The following is a 16,070-nucleotide window of genomic DNA, read 5'->3' on the forward strand; positions in this document are numbered from 1 at the left end:
ATGCCCAAACACTCAACCTCCACCACTCAGCAGGACCAGGGTTGCAGGTGCATGTGAACACCATCACCCCCAAGTTCCCCTCCGAGACACACGGCGATATAGTTCCAAGTCAGGATAGTGTGTGACTTGGAGGGGAATTTGCAGGTGGTGGTGTTCCCATGCGTCTGCTACCCTTGTCACTCTCAGTGTTAAAGGTCACGGGTTTGGATGGTGCTGCCGAACCAGCCTTGGTGTGTTGCTGCAGTGCATCTTGTAGATGGTATACACTCCTGACACTGTGGCTGGAGAAACTGAGGGTGCCAAGTAAGTTGAAGGGAGATTTGATCGAGGTGTGCAAGTTAATGGTAGGTTTAGATAAGGTGGATAAAGAAAAGCCATTCACAAGAGCTGATAGTAAAATGATTACAAGACACAGATTTAAGATTTGGTGCAAGACCCACAGGGAGGATGTGAGGAAGAAATTTACACAGTGAGTGGTAATGACCTGGAACTCAACACTTAAACTCAGAGGCCGATAATGTCCTGGTCCTGATGGATGGAGTGATTCAGTGAGGTTTTGATGTGATGTTTGGTTTGAGTTTCCTGTCTGAGAATCCCGGTGTAATATCCTGCAGAAAGTGAACAAGAGGCATTACTGTCAGAGGGCGGCCCTTACCCCGGCTCTGAGATCGGAAGAGGCCGCAGCTGCTGTCGGTTTGATGTAAACTGGGACCGGGTCCACACTGACTCCATTTCTCTCCTGCACTCGGCTGTCACTCACCCTTTCCGGCCTCCAGCTCCCGCACTCCCCGGGCTTCAGGTACAATGACACTGCGCCTGCGCGGAGCCACAGCTGTCGATCCCCGCCCCTCCTTCACTCCGATTGGTTGGAGGACCAGCTGCTCACGCTCGGTTCTCCAGTCCCGTCCCCTCTTCCTATTGGTCCGGAGCTGCCATCAATCAGCCGGGCATTGTGACGGTTTCAGATGGTGAGCGCGGCCACAGACTCAGCCTGACTTGCTGATTCTTGGCAGCATTTTCTGTTTGGGAATTAGAGCTAGAGATGGATGGTCAGTTCCCCTCTGTCCGGGGGGGATTCACACTCATTTCCCTAGTGCACTGATTATCACCTTTACTTTACATGAGAAAGTCCCCGGTTCAATCCCGGCTGGAAGCTTTGTGTTTACAATTGTTACTGAGGAGGAATTAACAGTGAGTTTAGTTTCATGTCGAACAGGGGGACAGTTATTGTCTCATTCTTTAAAAACTCCTTCTTCACCTTTAAACAGGGAACGGTAATTCAGGGAAAACTGATCCACTGTGACCCGCAAACAAGATATTGCAGATGCTGGAAATCCGACCTCAAAACAGAAAATGTTGGAAACTCTCAGCAGGTCAAACAGCTTCTATGAAGAGGGAAACAGTGAATGTTTCAGGTCACTAACCTTTTATCCAAACTGGAAAAATTTAGAAACGGGGACAATATGTCAGGAGATGGGGGACAATATGTCAGGAGATGGGGGCCGCGTGTCGGGAGACGGGGCATGTATACTGTACACGTTGTTCATCCTCATAATTCACAACAATATTCCTGATGTTCATCAGCTGCCTCACTTTCGAACAAAACTGTTTTCACCACTAAGGCTCCGCTGGTATTTAATAGTCTTCATGACATCATCGCACTGGGACTGGATGACATCATCGCACTGGGACTGGATGACATCATAAGAGTCCATTGTTTCTTAATGATCCACATCAATAACTAGAGGAAATATTAATAAACCTGAGCACATTATCTAGGCTGACACTCCAGGGTGACATTGAGGGACTGCTGCACTGTCAGAGACAGCATCCTTCACATGGAACTTGTGGAGGCTCTGGTCACAATCTTCCAATCCTCCTTATATAGTAGTGGTGTCAAAGGACTGACAGATTGTAAATGTTACACCCCTGTTCAAAAACACAGCAATTCCAGGACAATCAGCTTCACATCAGTGGTGGGGAAAGGTTGGAGCCAATAATCCAGGACAAATTCCATTGGCACTCAGAAAAGTATGGGTTATTATTTCTAGCATATTCTGTTTTTAATACCGATACCATCCCTAGATCCCAAGACTATGAGAGACATTCTAGGAGGTATTGGGTGTGGAGACTTGTCCATGAGAGAAACCACAGGCATGGGAACTGATAGAATCTAGGGTTAGAAAGGAGAAAGGATCCAAAAATGGAGCAGTCAGGAACGGGATATCAATTAGTCTGCTCTTACCCTGGAGAAATCAAGGACTCAACATACTGTGTGTTTGAAACAAAATTGATTTATTTAACAGACATCAAGATATTAAACTCCAGCCCACTTACAGGGATTATTAACATCAGTAGAAATAAACCCCAACTGTCAGAACAACATGGTTCATTTCTGGATGTGATTAACAGTGACAGAAACAGCAGAAGTGAGCATATTAAAGGGAACAGAGGGTAAATAGAAATTATTCCCGCTGGTCAGGCAGTCAAGGTATAGGTGGTATAGTCTAAAATTTAGAACCAGACCCTTCAAGAGGGTAATTACACAGGAAACAGGACACAAGAACAGGCCATTCAGCCCAAACAGTCCATGCTGGTGTTTAGGCTCCATTAAAACCTCCTCTCACTTATCCTATCATCGTAACCATCTAGTCCCTTCTCCCTATTTTGCTTGTCTAGCTGCCCCTTAAATAATATGTGATTCCATGATTGGACAGCACTTACTAAATGATTCTGATTGTACTAAGAATTACACTAACAACCAATTTAAGATTATCAGTAGGGAGGTCATGTTGGAGTTGTATAAAACCTTGGTGAGGCCACAGCTGGAGTACTGTTTGCAGTTCTGGTCGCCACATTATAGGAAGGATGTGATTGCAGTGGAGGGGGTGCAGAGGAGATTCACCAGGGTGTTGCCTGGGATGAAACATTTAAGTTATGAAGAGAAGTTGGATAGACTTGGGTTGATTTCGTTGGAGCAGAGAAGACTGAGGGGTGACCTGATTGAGGTGTACAAGATTATGAGGGGCATGGACAGGGTGGATAGGGAGCAGTTGTTCCCCTTAGTTGAAGGGTCAGTCACGAGGGGACATAAGTTCAAGGTGAGGGGCAGGAGGTTTAGGGGGGATGTGAGGAAAAACTTTTTTACCCAGAGAGTGGTGATGCCCTGGAATGCACTGCCTGGGAGGGTGGTGGAGGTGGGTTGCCTCACGTCCTTTAAAAAGTACCTGGATGAGCACTTGGCACATCATAACATTAAAGGCTATGGGCCAAATGCTGGTAAATGGGATTAGGTAGGTAGGTCAGGTGTTTCTCACATGTCGGTGCAGACGCGATGGGCTAAAGGGCCACTTCTGCACTGTGTGATTCTGTGATCAGTCAGACTCACACTTTGCCTCACTTACATGTGCTATAAGCTACATATATTCAGACACAGGGCCGTATCATTTATAAAAAAAATATCTACGCATTGCAGCTTTTCCAACTAAACAAAAGCTAAATTATTCACTTTAACCACTCCCAGTGGTAGAGAGTTCCACTTCCTCTCCACTCTTTGGGTGAAGAGGTTTCTTCTGAATTCCCTATTGGATTTCTTCGTGACTATCTGATATTGATGGTCTCTAGTTATGCTCTTTCCCACAAGAGGAGACATTCTTTCTGTATTCACTCGAACAAAACCTTTCATCGTCTAAAAGACCTCGAGAGGCCTCAGCCTTATTTTATCAAGAGAAAAGAGACCAAGTTAATCAATCCTTTCCTGATATATTTACCTGCTTCAATCAACACATTCTAATTGGAGATGTTCATCAGTGGAACCTCTCAGATGCTGAATTGTAGAGTTTATACCAAAGATCAATTTAGAATTGAATTATAAGTTGTAAACTAATCTCTGATGAGAGTTCCTGAATTATGCAGAAAGATCAGAGACAGCAGCTCTTAAAGGGACACTGCAGCCCTGGGAACACAATCAGCGATAGAACCGGAATATTAAACTCCAGCCCAGTTACAGCGATTATTAACACCAGCAGAACAAACCCCAACTGTCAGAGTGAACATGGTTCAGTCCTGGATGTGATTAACAGCAGCAATAGCAGCAGAATCCAACTCCTGCAGTCACTTCTGAATTCGCTGGTGTGTCAACAGGTCAGATGACTGAGTGAATCCCTTCCCACACTTGGAATAGGTGAGCTTCCTCTCCCCAGTGTGAACTCGCTGGTGTATTTTGAGGTTGAATGAAGACCTGAATTACTTTCTACAGGAAGTACAGCTGAACGGCCTCTCCTCAGTGTGAATTCGCTGGTGCTTCAGCAGAATAGAGGACCCAGTGAATCCTTACCCACACACCGTGCAGGTGAACGGCCTCTCTCCAGTGTGAACTCGCTGGTGTGTCAGCAGTGTGGATAACTGAGTGAATCCCTTCCCACACTCGGAGCACGTGAATGGTCTCTCTCCAGTGTGAACTCGCTGGTGTGTCAGCAGGTGGGATGACTGAGTAAATCCCTTCCCACACTCGGAGCAGTTGAATGGTCTCTCCTCAGTGTGAACTCGCTTGTGTCTCAGCAGGCTGGATAACTGAGTGAATCCCTTCCCACACTCACAGCAGGTGAACGGCCGCTCCTTGGTGTGACTGCGTCGATGGATTTCCAGCAGGGATGGGTAATTGAATCCTTTCCCACAGTCCTCACATTTCCATGGTGTGGGTGTCCCTGTGTCTCTCCAGGTTTGATGATCCGTTGAAGCCTCGTCCACACAAAGAAGATGTGTACAGTTACTCCCCGCTGTGAAACGTGCGATATTTTTCAGGCTGCATAACTGGCTAAAGCTCTTTCCACAGTCAGTTCACTGGAACATTCTCACTCAGGTGTGTGTGTGTCTCAGTGCTTTTCCAGTCACACTGATGTCTGAAATCTTTTCCCACAAACATTTCTCCTTCCACATTCAAAGACAATGATATTCAGATCATGATGATGTGATGTTTGGTTTAAGTTTCCTGTCTGTAAATCCTTCCCTTCTAATTCTCTGTAAAAGGAGTTAACAAAAGTCATCACTGTAAGAACAGGATAGAAATTCAGAGCAGACAATGTAAGTTCCTATGAGACATTTTTACCTCTCTTGTTCCCCCAAATCCCCATTACACACATTCTCCCTCCTCCCTGTGCTGAAATCCAGAGTTTCGGACAATTCTTTCTGTATCTTTTTAACAAATTTGTACAACTGGAGAAAACAATATGTTTGATCATTCACTTCAGTCATTACCCGTGACGAAAAATTAATCTGAAATCCGCTAACCCACCATAAAGAATAGTAGATGTTAATCTTGTGTCCAAAACTTTCCTCTGTATAACTTGTTGTTCCCTTTGAAATTTGGGATTCTTGTGTCTACCCTGATGAGTGCAAGTCAAAAAGATTTGACAGCTTGTCTCTTTTCTCAGTAATGCTCAAGTTCTGTACAACCAAGTGACTCTTTAAAACTCTCCTGAAAACTATTGGCCCAAGCTTTTGGTCAGCTGCACCAATATTTCCTTGTGTGTCACACTTTGTTTTATAATTTTCCTGTGAAGCTAACTGGGATGATGTATGATGTTAAAAGAAGTTGTTGTTGTTTGTGACTGTTCCCCTGATCTCCTGTTTTACAACAACCCATTGATTTCACACCAAACTCTATCTCTGATTTATTGTCCCTCCTGCGTGTAATTCATCCGGGCCGGCAGCCTCTGTAAAGATGGCGGCCACGCATGCTCCCTGTTGGACATTGCCACGGACAAAGATGACGATCGCACATGCGCTTTGGTCCTCATTTCCCCCTATAAAGATGGCGGCCATTAACCCGAGCCTACTTCCGGAAAAGGGCCTCAGCCGACGACCCGCTTTGTGAAACGCGGGACCGAGGGTTCCTTCCTGAGGGTTTGGGACGACACAGTTTATGAGGCCTTCCAAACCCACCCGCCGGCCCTATCCATGTTCACGAGTTTATTTTCGGCTCTGAATCCGCACTCGGTCTTTGTAAAACCTGCAATTTAAATCAGCTCGCTCGAGCTCTCTTTCCGTTTGTCTACATGGACTGCGCATGCTCCATCTTAATGATTGACTGCAGCTGCGGACCAATAGCAGGAGGGGGCGGGGTTGGAGGACCCAGCGGATGCGGTTGGTCCTCCAGGCAATTGGAGTGAATGAGGGGAGGTGGCCGGGCCTGGGGTGCGAGTTAAAGCGGTCGAGCTAAAAGTCCAGCGGGTGAGAAAGGGCCGAGTGCAGGAGAGGAATGGAGCCGGAGGTTGGACTGGGAGGATTCACAAACACCCGGTGTAGGACTCCAAACCCGGATTACAAACTCCCGGAGCCCAGTTTACACCGAGTGTTTGGAAACTCCTTTTACAGGGGGTTAGAAGGGGAGGATTTACACACAGCAAACTCCAACCCAGAGAAATGTTTAACACAAAAACAGAATTACCTGGAAAAACTCAGCAGGTCTGGCAGCATCGGCGGAGAAGAAAACAGTTGACGTTTCGAGTCCTCATGACCCTTCGGCAGAACTGAAGTATAGTTAGGAGAGGGGTGAAATATAAGCTGGTCTAAGGTGGGGGGCGGGGGGAGAGAGAAGTTGAGGGTGGGGTGGTTGTAGGGACAAGCAAGCAGTGATAGGAGCAGATAATCAAAATATGTCACGGACAAAAGGATCAAAGAGGTGTTGAAGGTGGTGATATTATCTAAGAAAAGTGCTAAATAAGAATGGATGGCAGGATACTCAAGGTACAGCTCTAGTGGGGGTGGGGTGGAAAGACTAACAAAGTATTAGTTGTAGATTTAAAAATAATGGAAATAGGTGGGAAAAGAAGAATCTATATAAATTATTGAAAAAAAAGGGGAGGGGGAAGAAACGGGGTGGGGATGGAGGGAGGGGGATTTGAGTATCCTGCCATCCATTCTTAATTAGCACTTTTCTTAGATAATATCACCACCTTCAACACCTCTTTGATCCTTTTGTCTGTGACATCTTTTGATTATCTGCTCCTATCACTGCTTGCTTCTCCCTACAACCACCCCACCCTCAACTTCTCTCTCCACCCGCACCCCCCCCCCACCTTAGACCAGCTTATATTTCACCCCTCTCCTAACTATACTTCAGTTCTGCCGAAGGGTCATGAGGACTCGAAACGTCAACTGTTTTCTTCTCCACCGATGCTGCCAGACCTGCTGAGTTTTTTCAGGTAATTCTGTTTTTGTTTTGGATTTCCAGCATCCGCAGTAGCTTTTAGCTTTTTGTTTTTATCAAGAGAAATGTTTGTCTCTTCTCAATTTCTATCCTGGACTGACAGGGATGGATTTTTTAATAATCTTTTTGCAGGATATTTAATGGGAAGTGTTTGCTGACAGGGCAACTCAAACCAAACATCACATCAAGATCTGACAGAGTCACTCGATTCATCAGGACCTGAATATCATTAGACTTCGACTTTGGAAGGAAAAAGCTTTGTTTGTTCTGTTTGTGGGAAAAGATTCCATGTATCAGAGTGACTGGAAAAGCACCGAGATATTCAAAATCCCAGTTAAACAGCACCTGACCCACTAATTACAGTGCAGAAAGAGGCCATTCAGCCCTTCGAGTCCATGCCAGCTCTTTGCAGAGCAATCCAGTCGGTTTCATTCTCCGGCTCTTTCCCTAAAGCCCTGCAAGTTTATTTCCCTTCAGTGCCAATCCAATTTCCTTTTTTAAATTATTGATCATGTCCGCTTCCAGCCCCCTCGCAGGCAGAGAGTTCTAGTTATTACCACTTGATGTGTAAAAAGCTATTCCCTGTATGTATTGTCCATAACCATAAACCTGTGTCCCGTTAAACCTCGTACCATCATCAAATGGAACAAATTTTTCTTTATTCACCTTATCTAAACCTGTCAAAATCTTGTACACCCCTATCAAATCTCCCATCAATTCCTTTGCTTTAAGGGGAACAACTCCAGCTTCTCCACTTAACATTGTAACTGAATTCCCTCTTGCCTCGAACCATTCTGGTAAATCTGCTCTGAATCCTCTCAAGGACCCTCACATTTTTCCTCAAGTGTGGAGACCAGAACTGGATGCAATATTCTTGTTGTGACCTAACAAGAGCTCGATAAATGTTCATCTTATTTTCCCCACTTTTATACACATTGATTCTGTTTATGAAGCTTAAGAACCCATATATTTTGCTAACTGCTCTCTCAATATGTCCTGCCACCTACAAACATCTGTGCGCATTAACCCCCAGGACCCCCTTTCCTTCCACACTTTTTTCAACACTTCCGTTTAATATATTGCTGAAAATAGACATTTTGTCAAAGCTTTTCGCCTTGCACTCTACAGGACAATCACAAGAATATCAATGTCAGGGGAAGCAACAGTTTTATACTGTATGCGAAGAGTGCTGATTGGTTGGCAGGTGGACTCTGATTGGTACAGGCATTGTCATGGAGAATGCACCAGTTAATGGTGATTGGCAGTTAACTACCAGGCATTGTTTGAAATTTTAAACCAGGCAGCTTGACTCTGATTGCACCGAGCAAGGCCGCAGTTTTCTCCCAGTTACAGACCGGGTTATCGGCCACCATCTTTACTGGGGGGCAATGTGCACGTGCGCGGCTGCCATTTTTGTGGGGCACAATATTTCTAAAAAATTTTCATTAGTGCCAGAATGGGAACAACTTGTCCATCAAACTGTTTCACGCTTTGAGTTGCAATGTCTTATTGATGAGGCAGAACAACGATACATATCAAAGTCAGTGACAATAATTTGTATTTATATTGTGCCTTTAACATAATAAAACTTTCCAAGGCATTTCACAGAAATATTACAAACTAATATTTGACACTGAGCCAATAAAGAGCAGGTGACCAAAAGCTCGGCCAAAGAGGTAGGTTTTAAGGAGTTTCTTAAAGCAGGAAAGAGAGGTGGAGAGGTTTGAGGAGGAAATTCCAGAGCTTAAGTCCTAGGTTAATGAAAGAATGGTCACAAATGGTGAAGAAATATGTGGGAAAGATAGGAAAATATGTTGTGAAGAGGATATAATGAGGTTGCAGACAGATGTAGATGGGTTGAGTGAGTGGGCAAAAATCCAACAGATGGAGTATAATGTGGGAAATGTGAAGTTGTTCACTTTGACAGGAAGAGAAATAAAAAGCAGAATATCACTTAACTGGACAATGTCTGCAGAATTCCGAGGTGCAGAGGGAGCTAGCTGTCCTGCATGAGTCACAAAAAGTTAGTATTCAGGGACAGCAAGTAATTAAGAAGGCAAATGGAATGCTATCCTACATTACGAGAAGAGTTGAACATAAAAGTAAGGATATTATTGTTCACTTATAGAGGACATTGGTGAGACCACATCTCGAATACTGTGTGTAGTTTTCGTCTCCTTATTTAAGGAAGGATGTAAATGCACTGGAGGCGGTTCAGAGGGGGCTTATTAGATTGATTCCTGGAATTAGCGGGTTGTTTTATGAAGAAAGGTTGGACAGACTGGGGTTGTTTCCACTGGAGTTTAGAAGAGTGAGGGTGACTTGACTGAAGTAGGTAAGATCCTGAACAGCCTTGACTCGGTGGATGCAGAAATGATGTTTCCTCTTGTGGGTGAGTCCAGAACTAGGGGGCACTGTTTTAAAATTAAGGTGGCCCTTTTTAGACAGATAAAGAGAATTTTGTTCTCTCAGAGGGTTGTGTGACTTTGGACTCTCTGTCTCTAAAGGCAGTGGAATTGGAGTCATTGAATATTTTAAGGCAGAGGTAGATAGATTCTTCTTCAGCAAAGGAATCAAAAGTTATTGGAGGTAGAAGGGAATGTAGAATTCGAAACACAAGCAGGTTAGCCATGATCATATTCAATGGCAGAGCAGGCTTGAGGGGCTGAATGGCCTACCTCTGCTCCTATTTTGCACGTTTGTATACTGACAAGAGGAATGAAATAAATTTCCAAACTAATGCTATTACTAAGCTTCTTTTTCTCACCTGAACAGATTTGACATTCATCAGTGATACCAAAGAAGAGGTCCACTGCTCTGCCTACAACACCCGGGACCTCTGAGAACATCGCCTGGCTACTCTCAGTTAACCCGTTCTGCAATAGAAGCTCCTCAATCTCTGCTTCTTGTTCCCATGAGATCAGTCTAAGCTCTGCTGTACCATTAAGCAAGGGAGACAGTGTTCCTGTACATGGGGGTAGGTAATTATTCACCTCCACATCAACCAATCTCTGAATTCCCATCTTTCTCCATCCAGCCTCCCCACACACCATTGAGTTCAGACTGGACAGAGAGGGTTTAAATGCTTAGGCTGTGACAAGTGCTTTAAAAACCCACATTCACTGCTGGTACACCAGTGCATTCTCTCGAGGTCCACTCCATTCATCTGCCCTCACTGCGGGAAGAGGTTCAGGTGATTGTCCATCCTGCTGCAACACCAGTGAGTTCACACTGGGGACAAGTAATTCACCTTTTCCATGTGTGGGGAGGGATTCACTAATTCATCCAACTTGTTGACACACAAGTAAGTTCACACTGACGGAAGATCTTTTGAATGTCCGAATTGCAAGAAGTGTTATAAATGTTCTGTGGAGTTGATGTGCCATCAGTGTATTCAAATCGACGACAGACAATTCAGATGCTCTCACTGTGGGACTGGGTTCAGGTGATCATGTGAACTCAGTGTCCACTAGCTCATTCACACGGGGGAGAGACCGGTTCCTTGTGTGCGAAGAGATTCACTTAGTCATCCCACTTCACTACAAATCGACTTGTTTACACTGATAAGAAACCTTTATAAAGTTCTCACTATGAGCAGAGATTTGAAAGCGAATTGGATCTGCTGAAACACAAAACATTCATGCTGGGGAGAGGCTGTTCACCTGCTGTGTGTGTGGGAAGAGATTCACTCAGTCATCTCATTTACTGAGACATGAGCGAGTTCACAAGTGACTCCTGGGTTGGATTCTGCTGTTATTGCTGCTGTCAATCACATCCAGGACTGAACCATGTTCATTCTGACAGGTGAGGTATGCTTCTGCTGATGTTAATAATCACTGTAACTGGGCTGGTGTTTAATATTCCGGATAAATGTGAAAGAAATCGCTTACATTTCAAGCACATTGTTGCAGATTTTTATCTTTCCCACTTGGGTGTTGAACATCACTTGGCTGGTGCTCAGAAAGGACAATCTGGGGGTAGGATCATACAGCAGGGACAGAAATTCAACTTGGACACAGTCTTTCATGGTCACACTGTAAGGGACAAGCAACACTTTGTTCTTTCTCATCTTTTTTAACTGACAGCAAAGTCCCCATGAGGGTTAAATCTGACGTGTGTAAGAAATGGGTAAGAAATGTGTCCCAGCCACTCTTTTCCATGGTTCAGAGATCTGAGACATGGAACAGAAGCATCCTATACAAATGTGCTTGGAGTCCAGAAGAACAGCAGTGAATGCTGAAAACGTGCTGTCGAACCAGAGATTGGTGTAAAACTGTCATCTGTCTCTGGTTGAAAATGAAACTGCAGGTTTAATTTGAATAGATAAGTTGGTAACCAGGGTTTCACAATGACTCAACGCAGGATCCAGCCATCCAGCTGCACGATTTGTTTCAGAAACTCGCTGCTGTCTTGGTCCTTCAGCCTCGAAGTTACCTTTCTGTTGGTTTCCACAACAATCAATCACCACTCTTCAACATTACACTGTCAGATGGAGTTCAGGGGCTGGGAGAAAGGAAAAAAAATGAGGGCATGAATCTGAGTTGGGAAATAAAATTACCATTTTAAAATAATAAAAGTAATTACTGCAATTAATATATTCATTTTGCGCATGATAGTAAGGAGTGGGAATAAATAATATTCACTACTTTGTGCCCTTTTATTTATCAATTATTGTGACAAGTGATCTTTCCTCTCTTGATTGCATAAATGGCGATTCCTTCTACTCAGAAAGTTCAGCGCGGTTGATGGAGATACATCAGAAGGGCAGAACAGCACATGCACCGGAAGGCTCCGCCCCCATTGCCATCCTCCGAGCGCGGAGCATGCGCGGTGGGGCTGCAGAAAGTTGGGCAGGGACGGACGCAGCCTCAGTAACGGTGAATAAATATTTATCAACGTCTGGGGATTTCTTCCAATGGCCGGGATTGTACCCAGAATTCCCCGCGGTCGAGAATGTCCCCTATCTTCACAACAGGGGGGCTGTACGCATGCGTTGTGCTCCGAGCATGCGCAGAGTGAGTGCTGACGATAGGGAGACGCTTGTTTGTCGCTCGGCAGCCGGTCAGAGGCGGCGGCGGCGGGGGGAGAAAGTTCATTTACACCCGGTGGAGGCCGCAAACCCCCAATGGAAACCTGGAGCTCGCGCGTCTGCAGCTCCGGGGTTTTTACCTGGGATATCTGGGAGGGGGCATCGAATGGAGCTTTGTGGGTCGGGTTTAGGAATAAAAAAGGGGCAGCCGCATTGTTAGTTGTTTATTATAGACCCCCAGATAGTCCGCGGGAAATTGAGGAGCAAATAGGTGCACAATTTGCGGAGGTGTGTAAAAACAATAACAACAGGGGAATTATATTAGGTGATTTCAACTTTCCCAATATTAATTGGGATAGACATAGTGTTAATGGCTTAGATGGAGTGGATTTCTTGAAATGTGCACAGGAGAACTTTTGAGGTCAATATGTAGAGGGTCCAACAAGGGACGGTGCATTGCTGGACCTAATTCTGGGGAATGAAGCCAGACAGATGGCTGAGGTGGTGGTGGGGGAGCATTTTAGTGATAGCGACCACAACATGGTACAGTTTAAGCTTGTTATGGACAAATAAATAGACAAGTTGCAAAAAAAATGTTTTAGATTGGGGGAGAGTGGATTTTAGTAAAATAAGGCAGGATCTGGCCAAGGTTGACTGGGAGCAGCTACTTGTTGGGAAATCAGCAGAAGAGCAGTGGGGGCCGTTCAAAACGGAAATAGGGAGGATACAGGCTCAACATGTTCCTTCTAGGGTGATAGGAAGGAGTAACAAGCCCAGAGAACCATGGATGGCCAGAGATATTCAGGATACGATGAGAAGGAAAAGAGAGGCTTTTAGCAGGTACAAGAGAAGCAAATCAGTGGAGGCATTAGTGGACAGAAAGTACAGGGTGGAGCTTAATAAAGCAATTAGGAGAGCAAAGAGGGGATATGAGAAAGCTCTGGCTGGTAAAAGTAGGGAAAATCCCAAGATACTCTATAAGTATATCAATGGGAAGAAGATAACCAGGGAAAGAGTAGGGCCCATTAGGGACTAAGTGGGCAACCTATGGGTGGAGCCAGAGAAGATTGGTAGAGTGTTGAATGAATACTTCACATCCGTCTTCACCCAAGAGAATGAGGATGAAGGTATCGAACTCGGGGAGAGACACTGTAAGGTTCTTGAGCAAATTGATCTAGGGAGTGACAAGGTATTGGAGATGTTGGCAGGCTTAAAAGTGGACAAATCTCCAGGTCCGGATGATTTGTGTCCCAGGCTGCTGAGGGAGGCAAGGGAGGAGATCGCAGGGGCTCTGACCCAAATTTTTAATTCCTCTTTGGCCAGGGGGAAGGTGCCAGAGGACTGGAGAACAGCTAATATGGTTCTGCTATTTAAGAAGGGTTGTAGAGATAAGCCAGAGAACTTCAGGCCAGTGAGTCTCACATGAGTGGTAGGGAAACTATTGGAGAAAATTCTGAAGGAGAGAATCTATCTCCTCTTGGAGAGGCAAGGTTTGATCAGAGATAGTCAGCATGGCTTTGTCAGAGGGAGGTCATGCCTAACAAATTTGATTGAATTTTTTGAGGAGGTGACCAGGTGTGTAGATGAGGGTAGTGAAAGTTGATGTAGTTTACATGGATTTCAGCAAAGCCTTTGACAAGGTCCCACATGGGAGACTGATAAAGAAGGCAAATGCACATGGGATACAGGGTAATTTGATAATGTGGATTCAAAATTGGCTTAGCTGTAGGACTTAGAGTGTGATGACAGAAGGATGCTTCAGTGACTGGAGGCCAGTGTCCAGTGGTGTACCACAGGGATCTGTGCTTAGTCCCCTATTATTTGTCATTTATATAAATGACATAGATGACTATATGGGGGGTAGGATTAGTAAATTTGCGGATGTCATAAAGATTGGCCGGGTGGTTAACAGTGAGGTTGAGTGTCTTGGGCTACATGAAGATATAGATGGAATGGGCAGATAAGTAGCAGATGGAATTTAACCCTGAAAAGCGTGAGGTGATACACTTTGGAAGGAGTAATTTGACAAAGAAGTATTCAATGAACGGCATGAAACTAGGTAGTTCTGAGGAACAAAGACCTTGGTGTATGTGTCCATAGATCTCTGAAGGCAGAGGGGCATGTTAGTGGGGTGGTGAGAAAAACATATGGGACACTTGCCTTTATCAATTGAGGCATAGATTCTAAAGGTAGGGAGGTCATGTTGGAGTTGTATAGAACCTTAGCGAGACCACAGCTGGAGTACTATGTGCAGTTCTGGTCGCCACATTACAGGAAGGATGTGATTGCACTGGAGGGTGTGCAGAGGAGATTCGCCAGGATGTTGCCTGGGAAGAAACATTTCAATTATGAAGAGAGGTTGGATAGATTTGTGTTGTTTTCTTTGGAGCGGAGAAGACTGAGGGGCAACCTGATCATGGTGTACAAGATTATGAGGGGCATGGATAGGGTGGATAGGGAGCAACTGTTCCCCTTACTTGAAAGGTCATTCACAAGGGGACATAATTTCAAGGTGAGGGGCAGGTGGTTTAGGGGGGGGCGTGAGGAAAAGCTTTTTTACCCAGAGGGTGGTGACAGTCTGGAATGCACTGCCTGGGAGCGTGGTGGAGGCGGGTTGCCTCACATCCTTTAAAAAGTACCTGGATGAGCACTTGGCATGTCATAACATTCAAGGCTATGGGCCAAGTGCTGATGAATGGGATTAGGTAGGTAGTGAGAGTGATTGCTCACGTGTTGGTGCAGACTCGATGGGCCAAAGGGCCTCTTCTGCACTGTGATTCTGTGAACATGTAATCGTGTTTATCTAATTTTATTTCCGAACACAGATTCATGGCCTCAATTTGTTTCTTCCTCCCATCTCCTGAACTCTATCTCACAATGTAATGTTGGTGAGTGATTGTTGATGGTTCCGGAAACCAAAAGGAAGTGAGATCAGAGGTCAGAGGACCAAGAGAGCAGCGAGTTCTGTAACAAATCTCAGGGCATGAGGGCTGAACCTGAGTTGACCTGTCAAGTGAGTCTGTGGTAAACCTTGGTTACCAATTTATCTTTTCAACTTAAAACTGCCTTTTCACTTTCAGTCAGGAACAGATCACAGTTTTACACAAATTTCTGACTTGACAGCTCATTTCCAGCATTCACCGTTGTTCTTCCTGACCCTAAACACAGTTGGAAAGGAGCCTTCTGATCCGTGTCTAGGAGCTCTGAATCATGGAAGAGAGAGACTGGGACACATTTCTTACACACCTCAGGATTAACCCACACGGGACTTTGCTGTCGGTGAAGAGAGATGAGAAAGACCAAAGTGCCGTTTGTCCCTCTCAGTGTGACCCTGAAGGACTGTGTCCAGGTTGAAGTTCTGTTCCTACTGTATGATCCATGACCCAGATTGTCCTTTCTGAGCTCCAACCAGGTGATGTTAAACACCCAGGTGGGAAAGACAGAAATCTACAACAATGTGTTAAACGAAAGCTGATTTGTTTGACATATTTCCAGAATATCAAACTCCAGGCCAGTCACAGGGGTTAATAACATCAGCAGAATTCAGTCCTGGATGTAACAGCAGCAACAACAGTAGAATCCAACCTCAGCAGTCACTCATGTGCCAGCAGCTGAGACGACTGAGTGAATCTCTTCCCACACACAGAGCAGGTGAACAGCCTCTCCCCAGTGTGAATGTGTTTGTGTGTCAGCAGATACATTTTGCTTTGAAAGCTCTGAGAAATGGCCAGAAGTTTGAAAAGATTCCTTATTAGTGTGAAGAAGTTGACGTGTATTGAGGTGGGATAACTCTTCTCACATACACGGAGCAGGTGTATGATCTCTCCCTGG

At 45.0% G+C, this 16,070-nt stretch overlaps 1 protein-coding gene across 3 annotated transcripts in view; it reads right to left on the reverse strand.

Annotated features, from left to right (window-relative positions):
- Positions 1-16,070, reverse strand: part of LOC144698328 (uncharacterized) — a 694,970-nt gene that overhangs the window by 131,297 nt on the left and 547,603 nt on the right. The window lies entirely within an intron of this gene.

This window comes from Cetorhinus maximus, chromosome 23, assembly GCF_964194155.1.
Source record: "Cetorhinus maximus chromosome 23, sCetMax3.hap1.1, whole genome shotgun sequence".
NCBI classification, from domain to species: Eukaryota; Metazoa; Chordata; class Chondrichthyes; order Lamniformes; family Cetorhinidae; genus Cetorhinus; species Cetorhinus maximus.